Raw genomic sequence first — 17,765 nt, forward strand, 5'->3', positions numbered from 1 at the left:
AGCCTGGTCCTGTGCTCTTTTCATCACTCTGGTTTTTACCAAAATGGAAAGAGAAACTTGGGGATGTATGAAGGAGAGAGAATAACTTGATCCTACTGAAGGAGAACAGAGGCTCCAGTGTTGTGGTGGGCTGGGGCAGGGCTTCTACTCTCGTTGTGAGACGGCATCATTTTCTAGTGTTGCTTGACACCCTGGCTTACAGTTTTTTAATTCATTCTCTGGTGTGAACCTAATATTGTATTTTCTCTGAATTTCCTCATATGTAAATTTGAGATAAGATCCATATCAAGCTGCAGTTTTTTGGAAGGTTAAACATGATGATTATGTAAGCATTAACCAAGTGCCTGAATGGAAAAAGGTAAGTTAAAGGAGGTTCATTGTAAGTGGTAGTGAATCATACTTTCCTTAAAGATCTCTCTAAACTCACTTTTCTCATCAAAATAAGAATGTTAATACTGTAGTGTTGCTGTGAGAATCAACAGAGGTGTATATGCCAAGTACTTGGCTCTTAAGAGGCCAACACAAGAAGTGAATAGTATCAGTGTAAGTTTCCCTTCTGGGGTCTGTCTCTGCAATAAGAGGGATCCTAGGTGACATCTCTTGGACCCCATCTTCAATTTTCTTCTTAATACACTCAGTAATTTGTATGTAGATACTACCAACTCATTATGTTGTAGATCCCTTCACAAAGAAAGGGTGTATATATATCTCCTAAATGCCAAATGATAAAGGAATAATTATGTATGGAATATTCAAATAATTATTAAAATAAGAAGATCATTTTAAGCAAAATAATAGCAGGTAAGAATAAAAACATGTATGCACATAGATAGACTCTGTTAGCTCTGAGAGCAGGGACATGAGTGTGTATGCAAGTGTGTGCCTGCATGTTCTCTAGTTGTTTGGCAAAGCACATGGCACAGATAAAGTACTCAAGTAACATATGTAGAGGAGAAAAAGAAGATACAAAAATAAAAAGAGTTGTCTTAAATGAATTAAAGTTAAAAATTTTCTTTTAAAGTTGTCTCTGTTTAGTTTACAATATAAAACTTGAGTTGATAAAAATCGTAGCTTCCCAGGATATTAGAGATAGTCTTCATTTGTAACATTGAAGGGCATGCATACCTGCCTCCGCTGGCCCCCACCTCAAAGCAACCATGAGTTAAACATTTTCTGGTTGGGCTCTCTGGTCCCAGCGAGTATGACAGCACCTGCAGCGCAGTGTGATGTGCTCACGGTGGCAAAGGAGCCAGAGCTGCCCCACCATAAAGAAGCAAAGAGCAAAGCAGAGTCTTTCAAGGAACAAGGAGATACATACTATGCCAAGAAAGGTTACAATGAAGCTTATAACTATTATTTTAAAAAAGCTATAGACATGTGTCCTAAAACTGCTAGCTATTATAATAATGGCACAGCCACCTTGATGGTGCTCGGAAGGTTTCCAGGAAGCTCTTGGAGATGCACAGCAGTCAGTGAGGTTAGAGGACAGTTTTGTCCTGGAACATTGACAAGAGGGCAAACGCCTTCTGCGTTTAGGAAATGCCACGGCAACATGTTGCAGTTACCAGAGAGTTACAAAACTGCTCAGGCACAACAAGAGTTCAAGAGAATACTACTGTAGTCATAGAACAGGAGAAAATAGCAGAAACAGATTTTTGAGAAGTGGGATTTTCAGAAAGTAGTTTTCTCCACGGATGGTGCCCTAGAATTTCCCGTTTGCCGTCATTTCAAATCCTCAAAGCAGAATGTTTAGCAATGCTGGGTCATTATCCAGAAGCACAATCTATGGCCAGTGACATTTTACAAATGATTCCACCAATGCAGATGCTCTATAGGTACTCTTTGCCATTATTATGAAGATTGTGTTGAGAAGGCAGTTCAGTTTTTTTGTACAGGTTCTCAGGATGACTCCTGACCATGAGAAAGCCTGTGTTGTTTGCAGAAATTCCGAAGCCCTGAAAGCAAAGAAAGAAGGTTGGCATAAAGATTTTAAAGCAGGAAATTACAAGGTAGCATATGAACTGTACACAGAAGCCCTGGGGACAGACCCCAACAATATAAAAACAAATGCTAAAGTCTACTGTAACTGGGTAGGGTTAATTCCAAGCTTAGGAAACTAGATGATGCAACAGACGTCTGCACAAATGCAGTGAAGCACGATGCCGTTTATATTAAAGCCAGCTTGAGAAGGGCTCAGTGTTAGGCACACAGAACAGCATGAGAAGACAGTGCAATGCGGGAATGTGCAAAAGAGTATCAGATGGAGAAAACAAAAGAACACAAACCACTCCTAAAAAGTGCACAGCTGGAACTGAAGAAGAGTAAGAAGCAAGATGACTACAAGATTCTGGGAGTGGACCAGAATGCTTCTGAGGATGAGATCAAGCAAGCTTATTAAAAACAGGTCTTGATGCACTATCCAGATTGTACCAGTGGAGCCAGTGTTGGAATTCAGGAGGAAGAGGAGAAAAAGCTCAAGGAAGTCAGAAAAGCTGTCACCATCCTCTCTGATCTCAAGAAAGAGACGCACTATGGCAGTGAATAGGACCTGGATGAGGAGGGACTGTATATGGGTGATTTTGATGCAAACAATATTTTCAAGGCATGCTTCAGTGGTCCTGGGGGCTTCAGCTTTGGAGCATCTGGTCCACAGAATTTTTTTTTTTTTTTTTTTTTTCAGTTTGGCTATGAAAGGAAACCAGAACCCAGAAAATGCAGGCATGATCAGTTTGACCTTGAATGTGGGCACAGTTCACCTCCTTCCTTCATCATGTCTCCATGTACTGACAGCAGTTTTGTTTTCTCAGTGGGACACCCCTGTCTGTCAGTGGAATAACGGAAGAGGAGTCAGCACCCAAGACTGCACGTAAGGGAGGGAGGCAGGGGTTGCACAGGGAGGCACTTGTGAATTTTTGTTTTATTGTTTAAATTTATTTTCAAAAAGGATAATAAAATGTTTTGACCCTTTCTGGCCAAAAAAAAAAAAAAAAATCTGGTTATTTTATATAATTTATTTCTTTGCATATACAAACATGAAATTATAGATTTTATTTTTATGAGGTAACTTGTTTTTGTATTATGCATTATAGCCATCTTTCTATGTCTATATTTAAAGCTATATCTTACTGTTTTTGAAAACCTCCAAAAATATTCTACAGTATGGATTTTCCTAAATTTATTAATACTTACCTACTCCTACTATTACACTCTTAGAAGCAATTTTATAATGAACCCATAACACATGAAATTGCAGAGTTAAAGCACATATACTAAAAATTTGTATTGACATTTTCAAATTACTCTTAAGAAAGGTTACTTCAATTGTTGTACCCATCAATAATACAGCAAAGTACCTATTTACCCCCATTTTCACCCAAAGTAGACACGATCAATTGGTTACATTTCCATCAACTTTGTAGGTGAAAAAAATCTCATTTTAATTGGCAAGAATTGGACTATTTTTACTTCACTTAAATTGCCAATGCATATCTCTGGGTTATTTTTCTATTGCATTTTCTTTCATTTTAACAAAGAATATATATATTTGTTCAAAAGAAAGATTGAAACGCAATCACTAATGAGCCTATTAAATTTGAGTCTTTTCCCTAAATTTAAGAAATAAATTATTTACAACTTCATGGAGAAGAAGAGCACCAAAGAGAAAGGAAAGAGAGAGGATTCAAACTTGACAAATACAGCAAGAGCTAGCTTTGCCCTTATTCCTTCTCCATAAGCAGAGAAAACCCTCTTTTCATGAAAGCAAGTTATCTTAGCCAAAAAGCAGAAAGTAGAAGATTAGACAAGACTCTCAGATTTCCACAGAGTAAGGAAGCTTCTGCTAATGCTTCAGATATTTCAGGTTGAAAAGATGTCAGTTCACCCATTCAGCAGGTAATAAGTCGCCCTTGCTGAGCTTACAGTAAAGCTGGGGAAAAAACAATTTGAATTCTTTTTGTCCTTCTTTCTTTTCTTCAGTGGAGGTTGAGGGATAAGGACAAGTGAATAAATGAGGGATGAATATACCAACTGATAAATTTTGGGAAAGTCTTGTCCGAATGGGGAGAGACAGAGAGGTAGAGCTAGTGTTACCAATCATAACAATGATAAAAACAGTTTCTAATTTATTATTCATTGACCTAGTTAATCTTGTATAATTAGTTAATTATTTAGTAAAGTTAACTAAGAACAGTTCCTGCATTATTTTTCTCTTATCTGGTATTCTTTGGGATAAATCTCCCTTGATTTCCTTGCCTCATTCTAGAGATACTGATGCTTTCATTCAAGAAATTGACAATACTTCTAACAATATTCATCTACTTAGCTTTCTTAACTTGTCAGAAATGCCAGTACATGGTTAGTGTTAGATTTGCGCCCAGAAGAAGGGAGGAGTCAGGTGGACTAGTTCAAAGCCTTTGTTGAAGGATGTTCAAGCAGATGGGCTGATTCCAAGCAGACTGCAGCCCTAAGGGAAGGGATAAAGGTATTTTTAAGGGCCTGGAGCAGACCTGCAGGGGCCTGGGTCACCCTGCTGGTTGGCTCCAGAGCCCAAGATATAGGTGTTTGGGAAAGAAAGTGTCCTCTGATTGGGGATGGCTGTCAGGAGACTTATGGTCCTTGTTTCTGCAGGATTATTAAGGGGGAGAGGAAGAGGCAATGGGATGTAACTAGTCCTCAGCAGGATGCTGGTGGCTATGCCCCAGTTGCCCCTGATAATAGGGAACCTTGTGACCAGGGGCATGACCAGTGACACAGACCCTTTTTGTTTCAGCGCAGGCGGTGGCTCAGGTCCTCCAAGTCCCAGTACATTCTAACACTTAGTGCTTTCCATGTTTGAAAAAATAAGCTTATTTCTGTCCATCCCTAAAAATGTGGAATGATTTTAAATGTTTTATAAATCCCAACCTAAAATAAATTTCTAAATTTAAAACTAAAATAGTAAACTTCATCTAATTCTCCACTTTTAGAAAGAACAAATAAAGATTCAAATGATGTACAATTCTTTCCCCTATAAAAACATTCTACTCCTTTCTTTCAGAACCCTTCATTTGTACCAGAAAAGATGAAGCGAGGGGGAAAAATAAAAGGGAAATCAGTATTGGGTTTGGGTGGCCTATGTATTCAGACAGTGCATGTGAGAGCTACCAGCGGCTACAGAACCATTTCCTCTTTTCTTAGGGCCACCCCAGTGGCAGTGTACTAGTCCCTTGAATCATTCATCACCCCACATTCCAGGGCCGCTCAGCCCCTGTCACATCTACAGTACACCCCTGTGAGCCATGCGGTCTATTGGGGTGGTAGTTGCTCTTATTTTGAAACAAAGGAAGTTAAAAACAACTCGGCTCCCCAAAAGGCAAATCTTTTCTTGTGATTTTGTGAGCTCTGCCAAACTGTTAAGTTTCCTGATTTTCAAGCTTGTTCTAATGAAAGAAATATTTGTTAAATAATATAAATGCTCCGTGAGCTGTTACAGCTTTTTGAGGAATAATTTGTAGAGGGAAGCAGAAGTGATAATGTTAGATTTTTCAGGTCATGGAGAAATAGAAAACTTTCCTTTTATTTTTATACAACAAAAAGTTGGGTGCATAAGGCGTGTGGACCAAAAAGTTGGGTCCATAAGGCATGTGGCATAGTGAAAGAGTGCATGGGCACTGAACATTGACCTAAGTTTACCACTGACACCATCACCTAGAACCTGTGGGCTGTCTACAAGATGGTAACGTGCACGTTGTTATACCTAGTTCAGGTTTTTGTGTGGCTTTTAAAAAATAAAGTCTTTGCAGAAGTAACACGAAGTATCTGAAATAGTAGTGGGTGCTCTCCTCCTTGTGCTGAAATTCAAATAACCAAATTTCAAGCGGCTGGAATTTTGGTAATTCTTTATGCAATGGAATTATCATTCCTAAATTTAATTCGGAGACTTTCATGTTTGTAAAATACTCTTTCTTGATTGTTTGTTCTAAGCCGCAGTTGATCAACCCTGAAAATTAAGTCAAGGCAGAGCCAGTGAGACAGAGCGACTTGTTCAAGATCACCAGCTACATAGTAAAGTTTGGCCTGAAATTCGGTTTTTCTGATGATTGAAGATGATGTGCAGTAGTCTTTTCCACCTTTTCTAATATAAAACAATCACTTTAAATAATTTTAAAATGTCATTGACATCCACCATTTCACCTCTATGGTATTATTAACACTACCTGAGTTGATTGCCAAAGAACATATATTTTGACTAAATATTTCTATAAATTTTTTCCATAAATTTGTATTATATTAGTTAATCACAACACTGTTTATATACATATGATTATAAGACACATTACATATTTACATCTGTTATGATGCATTTTGCTCTCTGTACTCCATAAAACAACTTATTATGTTCTGCAATTAGAAACCCTGAATATGCAGTTCTTCAGGTTTTCCTTTTTTTTTTTTTTTTTTTTTAATATCACTCTTTTCTTCTCAAAATAACTGTACTGTGAGTGTCTTGAATGTAGGGAGGGCTAGTTCTTGGTAAAAATATGAAAAAGACCAGAGTTATTTATGCTGTTTCACTTCCCCTTTTCCTCTTCCCTAACTCTCTGGAAACCTCCCACACTTAAAGGCCCTGCTGCTCCCTCTGGGCTTTCTCCAAATCTAAATCCCTCTTTCACCCCTTTTCCCAGCATCACTAACAGGCTGCGTGGGAAAAAATAATCTTAACCAGATCTGAAGCTAGAAGTGATTTTTAAATTTTATTAGTGGAGAGGTCATGATTTAGGCATATTTTGTTATAGTTCTCAGAGGTGTTTGCATTTTAAACAGAGGCAATTAAATTCAATAACCATTTATGGCAACCAATTTCAGGCCTGTATAGTACTAGTTCCAGAGCATCTTCCACCCCTTGCCCACCCCTTCGAGCATGCTCAGAGACAGGGGCACAGACAGATAAATTAATTAAATGAATCCTGTGACTAATATGGTGGCGGAAGAAGCTACATTTTAAAGCAGCTGTACAGAAGGAGTGGTTAAGAATAGTCGGTATAATAGGGAAACAAGTGAAATAAAAGTCACTTCAGACATCAATGATAAACTAGGATGGAAATTGCTACTAAAAAGCTAAACTCTGTCTGTTTGTTGAAACTTTTTGCAAACAAAATAGGAACTTTCATGCCTCTTTGTCTAATTTTTCCCTCTGCCTAACGTATACCACTTAAGTCTCCTCTCACTCTCATGATCTACCACCATCAGAAACGAGCTAAAAGCTCATCTTGCTGATTCAGGTCTTTCTTACCTTTAGGAGAACTGATACACACTTCCTTTAGGCCTTCTGCATACATTGCTTATCAGATAATTTTGTGTATTAGTGCCATTCCTACCCACTTTAATAGTAATAAGCCTTTACATTTTTATTGTAGATCTTGTGGTTTACAAAGCACTTTCACATCAATATCATCACGTGTGATCCTAATAGCAGCTCTTTAAAGTAAAAATTGTCTTTGTTTTATAATGAGAATATCTAAATCTCAGAAAATTTCCCAAGTAAACAGTGTCAAAGTTTTGTCTTTAACACTAGTGCCCTTTCCACAGTAGAACAATGAGGCCATATCCTTTATATAACATCTTAAAAATTGAGAAAATTATATATTGGATCCACATGGGAAAAATAATAAGCTGCATATTTTTCAACTTTCTAGTTTCCTTGCTGTTCTTGTATGTTTATGTTTCTAGTAATCTTTATTTATCATATCTTATTAATATCTGTCTCCAAAACCCTAGCTATGTTTCTGTTTTAGAAATATTCTGTGGAATTAATATGTACATAGAAAAAGACTACTTGAATAACATTTAAAATATATTTATAGAGGTCTTTCTGCACAGAGCAGTATGTCCTAGATTGCTTGACTTAGTTAACTATATGCCATTGAGATTATAAATGGACAAATTCTTTCAAATAAAGTGATTTGAATTTGTTTTGACTCACTAAGTTGTGGTATGTTTTTCCCCTTACAAATGGAATAATAAAATTTTAAAATTTAAGGTAGACTAGAAATTAGACAAGCAATAGTCTTGGAATGTCATTTAATAGAAACTGGAGCCCAGTTTAACAGCTAATTAGTGGCAGAAACTTCCCTAATACTTGGCTAATAGTTGTGAAAAGGGAAGTCTGAGTCACTATGTAGCCAACTTCATATCTGCAAAGCAACTATGAATATCATGTGCTCATTATAATAATCTTTGCATTTTATTTTTATATATGTTTTATTGATTATGCTATTACAGTTGTCCCAATTTTCTCCCTTTGTCCCCCTCTGCCCAGTGCCCCCATTCCCTCAAGTAAGATCCCCTTAGTTCATATCTGTGGGTAATGCATATAAGTTCTTTGGCTTCTCCCTTTCCTATACTATTCTTAACGTACCCCTGTCTGTTTTGTACCTACCAGTTATACTTCTTAATCCCTGCACCTTTTCCCCCATTTTCCCCCTTCCCCCTCCCATCTGTTAACCATCCAGATGATCTCAATATCTATGATTCTGTTCCTGTTCTGGTTGTTTGCTTACTTTATTTTTTAGATTCAGTTGTTGATAGTTGTGAATTTCTTGCCATTTTAATGTTCAGAGTTTTGATTTCCTTTTTCTTAAATAAATCCCTTTAACATTTCATGTAATAATGGCTTGGTGATGATGAGCTCCTTTACTTTACCTTGTCTTTTTTTTTTTTTTTTTTTTTTTATGAACTAAAAGATATTTGTTTATTGAGGGCATGAGGATACAAGCAATATAAAAATCAAATGCTTCTCTGGCTTTAATTAGCTTTTCTTTCTCTTGTCAAATGGGGGTGGGATTTTATTTGTACATTTTCTAAGGGTCCCAATCTGCTCATGAAATGCTTATACAGGGGGAAGCTGTGGGGCAGATATTCCTTAAATGACCCATTGGGAGAACTCTATCAGGGAGGAAGTACCTGCTCCTCTGCCTACTTCTTTCCCTTCTGCTTCATGTGTACTACAAAATAGTCATTGTATGCAATGGTGAGCCCACCAATTAGTGAAAAGAAGCTCTGGAAGCCCACTCTGCCATCTCGGCACTGGTCCAGGTCCTTCATTATTTTGTCTACGGCCAGAGGGTCTTTTTGATTTTCCAAAAATCCAGGGAACTCCTTTTCCATGAGAACTCTCAGGTCTTCTTTTGTTAAGTAGCCTTTATCCCCAGCGAATTTGTAAAATGTGAACATCATGGTTTCCATGGCGTGTTCCATCTGAGATGGCATTTTGGCGCGGCAGGATCGCTAGGCTGGCTCTACCTTGTCTTAGAAGCACTTTATCTGCCTTTCCATTCTAAATGGTAGCTTTGCTGGATACAGTAATCTTGGTTGTAGGTCCTTGTTTTTCATCACTTTAAATACTTCTTGCCAGTCCCTTCTAGCCAGCAAAGTTTCTTTTGATAAATCAGCTTACAGCCTTATCGAAACTCCTTTGTAGGTAACTCTGCTTTTCTCTTGCTCCTTTTAAGATTCTCTCTTTATCTTTAACCTTTGGCATTTTAATTTTGATGTGTTTTGGTGTGGTCCTCTTTGGGTCCAACTTGTTTGGTACTCTCTGTGCTTCCTTGATTGTATGTCTATTTCCTTCTCCAAATTAGGAAAGTTTTATTTCATTATTTTTCAGATAAGTTTCAATTTCTTGCTCTTCCTCTTTTCCTCTGCCATCGCTATGATTTGGATATTGGTACTTTTAGAGATGTCCCAGAGGCTCCTTAGATTACCCCCATTTTATTTTTACTCTTTTTTCTTCTTGCTGTTCTGATTAAATGCTTTTTTCTTCCTTATGTTCCAGATCATTGACTTGATTCTCAGCTTCATCCTCTCCATTGCTGGTTCCCTGTAATTTTTCTTTATTTCACTTAATGTAACCTTCATTTCTTCCTAGGGCTTTTTTATGCTGTTGCCATACTCGATGAGTTCTTTGAGCATCCTGATCACCAGTGTTTTGAACTCTGCGCCTGATAGGTTGGGTATCTCCACTTCGTTTAGTTCTTTTTCTGGAGTTTTGGTCTGTTCTTTCATTTGGGCCATATTTTTTTGTCTCCTAAATTTGACAGCCTCCCTGTGTTTGTTTCTGTGTATTAGTTGAGCTTCTTTGACTTCCTGTATGGCCCCTTGTAGAAAGGGCACCTGTAAATTATGTTGGTGGAGCCTTAGGTAATCACCAGTGCAGGGGAACCTTCTTCACCACTTTGTGGCTCTGTGTGTGTGTGTTGGAGGGGGGGTGTTCAGAAAGGGTTCAGTGCTGCTGCCTGGGAGGAAGCTGTCTTCCAGTACTTACCCTGTTTCCAGTCACTTCACTTTCTCCCCATATGCAACTGGTGCCCTTCCCGCTGTTGCCCTGGTACTGAATCCCAGAGAAGGTGAGTCTGCATAAGTCCTAAATCCATGTGGTCCATTTAAGAGAGTCTCCTGAAAATATGGCAGTTTCTTTTATTGCCCCAACCCCACTTGTTTTCACAGCCACATGTTATGTGGATCTATCTTCCTGGTGCTGTAACCCTGGCTATGTGGTCTGGCCTGGGGCTGGGATTGCTCACTCCTGAGGTATCCCTCCCGATTTTTATCCACCACATGTGAATGTGGGACTGCCCATTCCACCGCCTCTCCACACCACATAGCATCTCCATGCCTCTCTGCCTGTCTCTGTGTCTCCACCCCTCCTCTCCATCTGGATGAATGTGGCTTCTGTAAATCCTTGGTTGTTGGACTTTCATAGAGCTCAGTTTTCTGATGATTCTGGTTGATACTTGTTTTGTGGTCTAGTTGTAACTTTTTGCTGTCACTGCGTGAAGAGGCAAGTATTTACCTATGCTTCCATCTTGACCAGAAGTCCTAATCCTTGCTTTTAAAAAGAACTTTAAAAATTATTAGCAATAAGAATAATTAGAAAATAATAAAAATAAGGGCTTTGGAGAGACAATTCTCCATGGCATTTCTACATGTATTGTGGCAGATAGACTACCTTTTTAAGGTTGTTCCCATTCCAAAAAGCCTTGGAAGCTAGAATTAGTGTCTTCCTACAGGTCAAAGGATAGATTTGTTTGCTGACCAAGATAATAAAGATGAGGTTTCCCTCTTCTTCCTGGAGACATTCCAGGGAAATAAAGAAAATATCTTTCTCTAAAAGGGGTGGGGGACAAGGGTGAGGCTGATTCAGCAGTAACCCCTATGTAAGATCAGGAATCCTCATTTAAGAGTTTCTCTGCTGTGATCCAGACCCTCAGTGTGACCAGTATTTACCTGGACCTATTCCTGCATTGGCCCCTGCTTCTTCTTTTAGTATTACAAAATAAATTACATCATACCATAAATGTTTTCTCATACTACCATGAACTCTTCAGAAACAAACTTTTATTAGCTGCATGTCATAATTTGCACACACCATATTTTCTCATTCTGTATATTTATTTTTTGATATCTCTATTACAAATATACTTTAATTAATCTTTTTTCTAAAAGTTTTCTTTTTGTATCTGATATGATTTTCAATAGGATAGCTATTCAGCCAAAGGATTAATATTTGAGTCAGAGCCGAAAAAATTGTTTTGAGTTTTTTATTACATATTACCAAAATGTTTTACAAAACATTTGAACCAATTTATGTTCTCACTAGTCAAGTCACATGTGCTTCATAACTACTCTTTCACTTCTTCCTCTTTGCTCATCATGTTGGCTTTTCTGAACTCTTTACTGTTCCTCAAATTCCTCCAGCCTTTACATAATTCTCCCCTTAGAATGTTGTTGATATATACACCTCTTACCCTGAGATATCAGCTTAAGTGCCATTTCCTCAGAGCGTTCTTCCCTGACTTCCCAAACTACTATCTATTACCATTCCTTTGTGATACTCATCCATGTGTAACTGTTTAATGTTTTTATTCCTAGCTTAAATTTAAGCTCCATGAAAACAGAGATCTCATTTGGCATGTTCTTCACTGAATCCCTGGTGCTAGAACAGAACTTGACAAACAGTAAGCTCTTAATAAGTATTTCTTATATGAATTCATCTTTTTAAAATTACAACAATCTAGGAGGTTGATGGACAATTCTTCCTAATATGACAAGATAGGAATCACAGGGATAGCTGCAGTTGATCTCCTCAAGGTCACTAAGTGAGTTAGTGGCAAAGATATAATCATAACCCAGCTTTCCTGGCTCCTAGCAGATATGTTTTCTAATACATGCAATGCTTCAGTAAATTTTAAAATATTTTTATCATTAAAAATAGCATATCTTCATGCAAATTTGGATCTCAGTTAGGGATAATTATATTCTCTAAATACATTATTGTCTCTGTCTGTACACATGTATTATTATACCTCTGAATCATTTATTTCCTATTAATGGGTTTAGTTGAACTAAATCAAGGATCATAACCAAATTGTTTTCCTGGTCTTCTATGAAGCCATTTTAACTTAAGACTGCAGGAAATGAGATTATATTTTTGTTTTGACTTTCAGACATGTCATGTGAATCGTGCGCAGATTATTTTTTTCATTAGCTCTCACGATTATGCAACAGGCCTATTGTCTACAGCATATGATTTTTAAAGAAAAGTCAATAAGGAAATTCAAACATAGCACAATAATTCCTATCACTTTGGCTCTAAGCAACTAGAAAGGTAAAAATGTGTCAATGTATTTGTGTCCTTTTATAAGGAGAGGCCAGTGATAAATAAGTTAAGATGAGAAATATATTTTTTAAAGCAACTCTCATTATGTGCCTCTGTGGTATTAAGGTATAATGGAACTAAGTTGGTTCAAGACACTACTCAATTTATATCATAGAACCACATAATATGAACCAATGCTTATAGTAATGTTCATCAAGAGTAGTCATGCTGCAGTTCAGGTAGTCCTCAGTTCTCTAGAGCAGTGGTCCACGACCTTTTTGGTACCAGAGACTAGTTTCACGGAAGACAATTTTTTCTCAGATCAGGGTGAGGAGGATCGTTTCAGGTTGATTCAAGTGCATTACATTCAAGCTCACCTCCTGCTGTTCGAACTGGTTCTTACTAGGCCCGGACTGGTACTTGTCTTTGCTCCAGAGGTTGAGGACCCCTGCTCTAGAGGATTTTGAAACCAACTGCTTCAGGTTTTTGATCAGTTTCCCAAAGAGCTGGGAGTCTTTGCCCTGAGCCTAAGAAACAGAACACCAATTTGGCATATGTCCCTGGAATAGGAAGGCAAAGTTGGTAATGTCTGAGTGGAAGTTGAAGCAAAAACACAGTCATAAAATTTTAGACTTGCCCTGGCTGGGTAGCAGGTGGTTAGAGTATCATCCCAATATGCCAAGGTTGTGGGTTTGATCCCCAGTCAGGGTACATCCAAGAAGCAACCAATGAATGCATAAATAAATGGAACAACAAATTATCATCCCTCTCTCTCCCTCTTCCTCTCTCTCTCTCTAAAGTCAATCAATAACAAATATTATAAATTTTAGACTCAAATTTCTTCTTCCTTGCTTTCATCATATCATTATCTTTACTGGTGCTCATTTTGAATTCTCTTAATTTTTCCTTATAAACACCTTTTTTTATCCAATAAATTGTGCTGATTGTAAGCTGTCCTTGGCCTCTTTCCCCTACTTTCCCCCTAAATTCTGTGAGCTTGTTTTTGGGTGATCTTCTCTACTCCTATAATGTCCACTCTCAGTTATTTGGATGACTAAAAAAATGTATTCAGCCAGTATTCAGGCAGTATGAAGACCTTGCAACTATTCTCATTGCCAGCCTTTGCCTTGAATAGAGTAGATGCCCAATTAATATTTGTTGAATGACTGAATGAAACCTCCTGTGAATCTCACACCAATATTTCCAGCTTATTACTAAACATCTTCACTCTAACATCCCATAGGTACTTTAAATAAGTCTCCATTTGTTTTTACTTATTTCCCCAAACATCTACTCTACTACCATTTCCTCTTTCTTAGTGGCTGCAACACTAGTACTATGTTGAATAAATATTTATTGAATACATACAGTTTCTCTTTAAAGGAGCATTATACATCCTTTATTATCTATAGATGAACATTTATTCAAAATATCTGCCTGTGTCTACAGACTTAGATAGAATTTCCAGAGGAAAGAGCTTTTGTGGGATTTTAATGAATAGTGAGAAAACATATTGCAAAGGAGATATAATTACATGAAAATATACCAAGTAACATAACAATTAAAATACTAAGAACAAATGATTAAATAACTGATGTTTATTAAAATTAAGTTACACTGAGACATTTTAATCACTGTTTCAGAACTGAAAGATATGATAGACCAAAAACAAACAAACAAAAAAAGACTTAATTCGGTCACATTGAGTATATATCAAAATTCTCTTGAGTAGGGAAAATGTTATTTTACATCTTTATTTATCAAACTAAACTATAAATTTTGCCACAGAGAAATGATTAATAAAATGTTAAATGCTGATGTTTTACAGCCCACATTCTTAGAACATAATCTAATAAAACAACATAAGGTTAAAAAACACTACTTAAAATCAGAAATAGACTCCTAAATAACTTATGAAGTCAACTGAAAAATCAAACCTAAATTATGAACTTTTAAATTACAAAGAAAAAAAATGTATTAATACTATAATTTGTGGAATACAATTAAAGCTTGTCTCAGAAGAAAACTGTAAGCCTAATGACCCTTTATTATTAAAGAAAAAGACTGTAAATGAGGCACTAAGTACTTATGTTAATAAATTTAAAAAAGAAACACGAAAAGAAGCAAAGTAGGAAGAAAAAAAATTTTAAGGATGAAATTAATTAATTTAAAAAATATCAGAGTAACCCTGGCTGCTGTGACTCAGTGGATTGAGCATCAGCCTGCGAGCCAAGTGTCACTGGTTCGATTCCCAGTCAGGGCACATGCCTGGGTTGCACGCAAGGTCCCCAGTTGGGGGCACATGAAATGCAACCACACAGTGATGTTTCTCTTCCTCTCTTTCTCCTTTCCCCTCTCTCTAAAAACAAATACCATAAAAATAAAATAAAATAATAAAAATATTTTAAAAAATAAAATAAAAAATATCAGGGTAGATGACTATACCCAAAGTTGATCCTTTGAAAATAATACCCCATATTTAAATCTATTGAATGCTCCATTACGTTTTTCTTTAAATGGGCTGGAGGTAGCAAGAGTTAAATACAGTTTTGTAAGTGATAAAGAATTTTAAAACAAATGGAATGATTTTAAAAATTCATATGGAGGTGGAAAAAATGCCTAAGAGGAGCTGAGAAAAATGTGAATAAGAAGACCAGAGAGCACACGTGCTTTGAAGTCAATCAGTAAAAAAAATACTTCAATATTTATGAGAATTAAATATACTTAAATTTGGTGTTCAAATTTAGAGGGAAAATAAGGTTTATTTAATAAATGGTGCTGGTACCCTGGCCTAAGCAAAAAGAGAATTGAACCTCTGTATCACACCATATACAAAAATAGACCTTAGGTACTTCAGAAATACAAAGTTAAAATTAAATAATAATTATTTAAAACATTTCAACCAATTTTAAACAACTTTAAATATTAAAATTTAAAAAAACTCAGAGAAGAAGGTAGGTTAGTAGGAAGGAGGCTGAGCAGGGTTTGGAGAGAACTCTTTTATGTTGCTAATAGAAATGCGATTTACAAGGCCTGTTCAGGATACTTAACCTTGCAATGTCTATTTGACTCAGCAGTTAGTTCCTGTCACTTTTCTACAGAAATAAAAGCAGCTGTCGTGAACATATATATATTCAGATTTTCTTATTGCAACATTGTCTGTAGTGGCAAAAAAAGAAAAAGCTAATATGCCTGGAAACAACCCAATGGCCATTTTAATAAGAGTTAGATAGATGCATTACATACTTTAAGTACCATGCAGCTATTTTCTTTAAATTAACTCAATTTTATGATGTGGCAAGATCTCTGCAATTTATTTTTAAGAATAAAAGAGTTTCATTAAAAATGAAACCAGGTCGAAGAGAACGAAAGAAAGAATGAAAATCAGGTAGAGGAGAAATGTCGAGTATGTTCCCATTTCATAAAAATAAAGCCCCAAATTCATACACAGGTGCATCAAAATAATAATGATAGCACTTCTGTAGTGCTTACTCTGTGACAATACTTCATGTATGAACTCATTCAAAACCTCATTACAGCCATATGAAGCAGGTACTATTATCATCCCAGTTTTGTTGATGAGGAAACTGAGTCAGAGAAGATAAATAACTTTCCTAAGATCACACAGGTAGTGAACTGGTGTCAGGATTCAGACTATGGCATTCCAGATATAGAATCTGTGCCCTGCTTCTTATGCATGTTTGCAAGTGGCAGGGTAAGTCCAGTAATAAATTTGGTACTATGCACACTAGGAAGTCGTCGTCGTCGTCGTCGTCATTGTCGGCAGCCGTCCGTCTCAAGAGACGATGGTGTAGCTTCTTAAGAGTCTATCTGCACCGCCGAGAATGGCTGTGCAGTCCAACTCGGGAGTGACACGGTATCTGTCTCCTCCCGTGTTGAATCGACATCTTGCGATGACGCTGGAGTGTCCTCTCCAGTGAAGCTGAAGCTACAGAGCCTGGGCAGGGTGATATGGAGGGTCTGCTGTTGCCCATGCAGCAGACCCCCCCTCTCTTCGCAGCTGAAGGGTCCAAGGGAAAGACGGAGTCAATACAGCTTGGTTTCAGGTGCGCCGCAGGAGTTGCGGGTGTTGACTACAACGTCAAACCGCCTTCGGGACTCCGGCTCCGGATTTTCTGTCGGGGTTTACTCCCTTAGCCTTTCCCCTGAAGAGGTATGCCGCAAGGCAGCGGAGGTTTTTTGGAGTCAGAGTTTTCCTTCTCTGATGTGCCCTGACTGGAAGATCGAACCAGCGACACTTAGCTCGCAGGCCGACGCTCAATCCACTGAGCCAAACCAGCCAGGGTTTTTAAATCTTTTAATGTTTACAAAACTACATAATAATGTACGCATGTAGTTCTAATGCCAGAACAATGATCCTTTCCACTCCTTTTTATGCAAATACAGCACAGTGTGTATAGTTGTCCCCTCATATCCTTGGGAGATTGGTTCCAGGACCTCCAAGGAAACCAAAATCCGAGGATTGTCAAGTCTCATATAAAATGCTGTAGTGTTTGCATAGAACCCACACACGTTCTGTTGTACACCTTAAATCATCTCTAGATTACTTATAACACCTAATACAATGTCAATGTTATATACAATGTTATGCTGTATTGTTTAATGAATAATAATAAGAAAAGTCTGTAGATGTTTAGTACAGATGACGCATCACAGGCCTATAACTACACAGCGCAGGTCAGCAACAATGTGATATAATTTTTAAAAATATTTTGCATCCGTGGTTGGTTGACCAAGAAGATGTGGAACCTACTGATATGGAGGGCCAAATAGATTTTGTTCTGCTCCATACTTTCTTCACTTAATGATATTTCTTGTAGTTCTTCCCTTGAGAACATCCCCATTCTTTGTGCAGCTGCTTCCTGCATATTTTTATGGATGTATTATGATTTCTTAGCAGATCCCTAAGAATGGACATTTGAGTTTAAACAGTACTTCCCCTAATAACCTCAGAATATTTACTTCTGATTTCTCACATTAATTTTTTCAGAGATCATAAGTAAAAGAAGATTCAAGCACTCAAATGTTTTTAGTTAAGTACAGCAGCTTTGTTCAATAAAACTATTTTCTTGATTTAAAGTTTTATCATCCATTCAAGATATATTTGTCA

At 37.2% G+C, this 17,765-nt stretch overlaps 2 pseudogenes; one reads left to right on the forward strand and one right to left on the reverse strand.

Annotated features, from left to right (window-relative positions):
* The first annotated feature begins 1,201 nt into the window (after positions 1–1,201).
* On the forward strand, positions 1,202–2,836 carry LOC150018625 (dnaJ homolog subfamily C member 7 pseudogene; annotated as a pseudogene).
* Positions 2,837–8,774: 5,938 nt separating this feature from the next.
* Positions 8,775–9,246, reverse strand: LOC150018626 (protein S100-A10 pseudogene; annotated as a pseudogene).
* Between the last annotated feature and the right edge of the window lie 8,519 nt (positions 9,247–17,765).

The sequence above is a fragment of the Furipterus horrens genome, unplaced genomic scaffold, assembly GCF_987537825.1.
Source record: "Furipterus horrens unplaced genomic scaffold, mFurHor1.1.pri manual_scaffold_2, whole genome shotgun sequence".
Taxonomy (NCBI): Eukaryota; Metazoa; Chordata; class Mammalia; order Chiroptera; family Furipteridae; genus Furipterus; species Furipterus horrens.